General features: G+C 44.4%; 1 protein-coding gene across 4 annotated transcripts in view; it reads left to right on the top strand.

Moving 5' to 3' along the window:
- The first annotated feature begins 353 nt into the window (after window positions 1-353).
- The window catches only part of slc8a4b (solute carrier family 8 member 4b), a 204,332-nt gene continuing 198,685 nt past the window's right edge, over window positions 354-6,000 (top strand). For 2 of the 4 annotated variants that reach the window (XM_015946551.3, XM_015946547.3), the window contains exon 1: window positions 354-490. The gene's annotated coding sequence lies outside the window, so the exon portion shown is untranslated. Of the gene's footprint in view, window positions 491-944; window positions 1,068-6,000 lie in introns of those variants that run through there. The other 2 variants (XM_015946548.3, XM_015946549.3) reach the window with 2 other exon arrangements.

Below are 6,000 nucleotides of genomic sequence, written 5' to 3'. Positions count from 1 at the left end.
GTTATTTAGTTTGAGAGGTTTCAAAGAATCAGGTTGTGAAATTGAATATTAAGTAGATGTTTTCATGTTGTTGTTTGCTCGTTCTGTCTGAATCAACATCTGGATGTTTGCATATCTCTGCCTTAAGCATCATGTCTTAATCCAGCTGCTGTGAACTAAACCCAACTGAGCTTCTCGTTTTTAAAGTTCCTTTGTTTTATTCACATTAAACCCCTCTATAACTCAAGTCCTTCCACGTCCTCAGCTGTATGTGCTCTGTCCTTTAGTCCCTCGCTGTCCTGTTCTGCGCAAGCAAGAGAGATAAGGAGGAGGAGGATGATGCTCCTTTCTGCTGAGGGAAGGGAGGAGGCAGGGCGCACGAGCTGTGCTGTGCTTCAGAGGAGGAGGAGGAGAAATGTTTATTCAGCTGCTAAATGAGGGAGCGAACGGAGGGAAGGATGAATCAATGAACGGATCCGGATCTGGACTTATTTCTGCTCCCACAAAACCGGTAAGAAAGCGCGTGTTTTTTTCTTGTTTTCTTCAAAAACAGAACATTTAAATGACCCAGAATTCTCTTCAGTTGGTGTCATTTGAAACCGCTCGGTGTGCGTTTGATTCATTAAGGTGAGAAAAGTGTGCGGGCATGTATCGAGCTGTCACTTTGCGCAGCGGGCTGCGTGTTTTGCGCAGGAACAAGGAAGGAAAGGCGAAAAAAAGCGCAAAGAGGAACCTGAACCGGGTTTTGAGCTACAACGTGCCATGCGTGTGTCCCTCAGGTGTGCTTGCGTGTGTGTGAACGAGTGTGTGTGTGTGAGAGAGAGAGACGAGAGCTCTTAACTCCGCTCTGACCGGGAGACGCAGTCGGAAGCTCCAATTAGACGTTTGCAACCGGCGCGCGCTGTTTCTGGACGCTTCAGAGAGAGACAGCGCGTCTGTGCCCAAAGCGATCTGGATGTGTTCCTGTAGAGGAGCACTTCCGCGGAGAAATGGATCAGCCGACAGGGGGAGGCTTCAGGGCTGGTGTTACACCGGGGGACGGTGAGAGACGAGGGTCAGCGGTGCGCAGGGTCCTCTGGAGGGTCAGGGTGAGTCAGAGAGATGGAGGCTGGAGATCCAGCCCGTTCAGATACAGATGGATATGGTTGGATGCTTTGAGGGGATGGTGTGATGGTGGAGGCTGGATATATGGAGATAAAACTAGATATAATGGCCACTGCTGGTTGGACAAACCCACGGCTCCTCACTGATCATCTCCACTCTGAAAGGGACAAACGGAACATAATGTTTTTGCATGAGTGTGTTGTTCGGGCCACGCATCTCATAACTGGACCAATCTGTAACCTGCTAGACACCAAGATCAGACAGCAACAGTATTAGCAAACACAAAAAACCTCCTAAAGAGCAAGTCACCCACAAATCAACTTCTTTTTGCTGATAAAGTATATAAACGAGTGTCTAATTGTGCTGAAGACACATGGAGTCAATCATTTAGTTGCAATTTAAATATTCTGCCTGAAACGGTCGGTGTTGCACCCGCTTCAGGTAAAAACTCGGCACTACACTTGAATTCAAATCTGCCATGGCTATTGGCTAAGATATACGCTATGACATTAGCTGGTACATTGTGATGTCATTATGTTGTTGTGAGCCTGCGTGTGTGTGTGTATTCATCAGCGGCTCCACTCTCTCGATGTGCTCATTTGTTGCATTTCTCAAACAGGAAGTAAATGATGATTAGTCAAATTAGAGAAATATATAATAAATAAATTAATCTTAGGATAGAGTGAGTCACGAAGGACACACCAGGTCCTCCCAATCCTTGGAAAAGAAGGTCGCATTTGTTGGACTCATTTGGAGAAACCTTGAATTTGGGCAGCCTTTGTTGCATTACTGTGACTTAATCAGCCTTGAAATGCAGCCTTCAAAGGGTACAGCCTTGAATTTGGATAACGCCTTTTCAGAGCCATTTCAAGATGGTTGCCACAGCCAGTTGGCATTTGGTGTAAAACAAGCTAACAGTCGTTTAACGCAGTCTGAGTGCACCGTGGCGTATTTTGTAGCCACCTCTACGAGTCAGCCCAGTTTCCTCCCCGCTGAACAGATTTTTAGGAGCAATCAGAAAGTAATCGTTGGACGAACATCGTAAGGCGATTAACTTTTGGAGTCAGCCCAGTTCGAGAAGGCTGCCACAGCTAATCAACAGTAGAAAGCACAAACATGAAGCCACCATATAACCCTGAGACTATAAATGATGGTTTATTTCTGTGTTTTGTAAGACGATGGTTGAACTGACTTCAGCTTGATGGTGATGGAGTTTTCCTACTAGGCTGAATTATTAACCAAAAGATATGCCACCCCCTTAATAATTCAGGCACCCAATCTGTCTATAAGGAGATGTGGACTACAAATTAATTTGCATATCTTAAATAATTTCAGCTATTAGCTGCAGAAAGCCTTTGTGCCAAGCTGCTCGGTGCCCGTCGGGTTTAACTGAACACAACAGCTGACGTGGGCAGATTGAGAATGAAACAGTGAAACCACTTTTGTTCTTAACTGTTCTCTGTTGTTTATTAAACAGCTGATTGTGAGCGTGTTTACGGTAGCGGAGGAAGTCTTGAGAGGCGTTTAGCAGCGAGAACATGCATTTATTCATTTCTTGTGCCATATCCTGGATCTGTCAATATTAATATTTGCTCTGTCCGTCCTCCTGTGCTTCCTGAATGCACTCTGCTGCCTCCATGCTCCATAAGTCATTGTGCACTCCTGGTGCCAGAAATACAGCAGTCCTTCTCCTTCTTCCTCTGCTTGTTTGCACTTTCCTCCCTGTGAGTGGATCCTCACCTAATCCATTAAGTCCTTTAACAACACACTGACTCCCCGGCTGCAGAAGGTGGTAACCCACATCTGAGCTTCTATTCTCGTTCACGATAATCTGGTTATGTGCATCTCTGGCACCGACAACCACTTGTTGCGTTGTTTCTGAGAGCGTGTGACAGTGAAGCCCTGTTGCCATAATTCCGCAGTCACTTCTGTGACAGGGGTTTGTGTGTGTTACTAGTGAGGTGGGGAGGAAGGGTTAGCATTAGAAAAAGTTTGTGGCAAAATTATAAACATCATTTATTTAATAGTCGATTGACGTCTCAGCTTCAAACCCACATAATAATCAATCAATCAATCAATCAACCAATCAATCAATCAACCAACCAACCAACCAACCAACCAACCAATCAAGCAATCAATCCTTTATTAATCCCAGAGGGAAATTAGGGTTCCAGTACACACAATTCAGAGATCAGACATACATGGGCAAGACACATGACAAGAACTGGTGACTGTGGTCACTCGCAACACGAGTCGCGCTACCTTAATAGAGATCAGAGGGTTACATGAGGATTGGTTCAGGTGGAGGGAAAAAATGGCACTTCAGAGTTACCCTCCACCAGGAGGGCAGCTTTGCTCTGCAAAAAACACCTCAAGCATATATACAACAGACTTCAGACAACACAACATAACATGAGACTCCCATAGGAAGGCGGGGGTGGGGGTGGGGGTGGGGGTTGCTTGACACTTTATGGTTTTATTAGAGAACAGTTTTTATTTTACAGACTTCCAGTCTGTGCATTTTATGTTTATTACTTTTATTTATTTATATTTTATTAAGCACCAATAGAAATGTAAAATGTCTTCCTCATACATTCTCCTGCAACGCCCTGGTCCTGTAGAATGATCCCTGGCATTTTTACTGTGATTGCCTCTGTATTCCTGTAAAATCACAGAAAAAGAGCGTCTTTGGGTCAAACAAGCTATCTTCCCCAGTGCCTTCCAGAGGCAGCGTAATGCGTGATGAAGTCATGGGCGTTCACGCTGAGGCGTAGCCCGTAGCGTTTGCTATCTGGAGTTTGGCGGCAGAGTGAGAGGCAGCGTTGCCAACTCAGTGATTTTGTTGCTGTTCCCAATGACTTTTGGACCCCCCTCACTGGCTTTTGTTAATGAAAAAGCGCCTAGCGACATTTCTGAGGACCCTTTGCTTCTTTCTGTAGAACGTTTTTGTAGACATTCCCTGCAGATTAGCAACAAAGAAACCATTTGTGCTCTGAACCGTTCTGCGAGCAAGGAAAGATCATGATAATCTGTGCACGTGCACGTGGACTGACCAGTCATAGACCGTTCTTGATAAGATGATAAAGCTTCAGCTTCAAAGCTGGAGGCCACTGACTTACGCCTGCTGCTGCTGCTGCAGATTCACGCTTCTGCTAGAGACGGTGCAGCAGTGAATCTGCAGCCTCTGGCTCTGCAGCCGTCAGGCACTTTGGCCCTTCCTGCATTTGGCATTTAAAGTTAGTGGGAGTTTAAACTACCGTCCAGTTAGCACACGCAGCTCTGTGGCTCATCTGAATTTCCTTCAGTGACACAGGGATGGTTAAATCATGAGACACCCGCTCTCAGTTTGTGTGCACCGTTATTGTAACGATCTAGATGGAGAGAAAACACAACAGAGGAGATGAGAAGGGGGAAAAGCCGCGTAGCGTATGTACATCAGAGTAGTGTTTGTCTAATTTATTAGAATTGAACAGTCTAAACCTGTAAATTGCACCGGTACAGGACTGACTCAGCTGTTGTTTTCATTCAGGAGTGTGCACGTACATCATACGTGCCTCGTGCATGAGCTTACTAATGAAGCTGCAGTTACACAATAGGCCTGAGGGGGCAATCACGAGCATAAAAATGTCAAACTACTTATTGTCCCTTTAATGTACATGAGTGTGGCCAAGTGAAACATTTTATTCTGAATTTTAATTGATATTGTGCATTGTTGTTGTGTCAGTACTAAATAAATATTTTCATAGTTTTGTAGCTGATTCATTGCAGTGCCTTGATTTTAGCGAGGTTAGAACACATCGTAGCCATAAATGCTACGGTTCTAATTATTGACATAATAATTTCTTTCAATGTTTTGGTTTTTGGTTTCGGCAGCGAAATGTCATTTTGATCCATCCCTGGTTTCTGGTTGAGCTTCCTCTTCCCCACCACAGACCAGTTCCATCCCTCTACACGTAGTTACTAAAACACCTCTGTTTTACGTAGGACCCCCCCCCCCCCCCCCATACTAGGGCTGAACGATTAATGGCACGTGCATTTAAATTGCGATGTGTCAAAAGGAGATTTTACAATCGCAAAGGCTGCGATTTGACTGGCAGCGAGTGGTCACCACAATGCTAATATACATGGAAGAACCCACAGGGATGCTAATGCTAATATCGCCGACAACATTCTTACAAATTACGAATTAGGAACGTGCCAAATGATTACTTTGGAGTCTAAAAAGATATAAAAACTGCCGTCAATCAAATAAGCACAGACGGGTATTTTAGTAAAGCTAGAAAACTGCAAGAGACTTTAACCCCACTGAGTTTTGGCCAGTAGTAATAGGGAGCCTAAGTGACTCCCGGGTTCCCAGAAGAACAAAAAATGAAAGCAAGTCAATGGGGCAAAAAAACACTATTTCCTAATCTGCTTGACCTTACGCCTCGGATCGCACATATGTTGTACTGCAATTTAAATGAAAAGCAATGATGGGTGTTTCAACCCCACCAGTAACGTAATTTGAGATTTATTAGCAGTAAAAGTTCGTAATTAGCATGACTACAAACTAGAAATCGGCACATCGCTTATGTGACGTCACCACATAATCTCTTCTCCTGTGAGAAGTTTGCTGAACTTACAGCCCTTTTCCCTCAATTTTCTCCGTGTCTGGTTCGATGACGTCACTTTGGTGAAGTGCATTTATAGTCCTGGACTTACTTTCACACAAAACCTAAAATATCGTTCGAAAATGAGCACGTTTTTGGTATCAAAATTCATTCAAATTCACGGACATCATATGTGAAATCTACGGCACAAAACAAGCGGAATTAGAAAATAGTGTTTTTAGCCCCGTTCATTTTTTCGTTCTTCCAGGGACCCATGGTGCGGAAGTGACTTAGGCTCCTTATGAACGTAACTGAACTACGGAAGCTC

This window comes from Nothobranchius furzeri, chromosome 14 (assembly GCF_043380555.1).
Source record: "Nothobranchius furzeri strain GRZ-AD chromosome 14, NfurGRZ-RIMD1, whole genome shotgun sequence".
Classification (NCBI taxonomy): domain Eukaryota; kingdom Metazoa; phylum Chordata; class Actinopteri; order Cyprinodontiformes; family Nothobranchiidae; genus Nothobranchius; species Nothobranchius furzeri.
The sequence above is the reverse complement of the archived record's forward strand: the minus strand, read 5'-3'. Positions and strand labels throughout refer to the sequence as shown.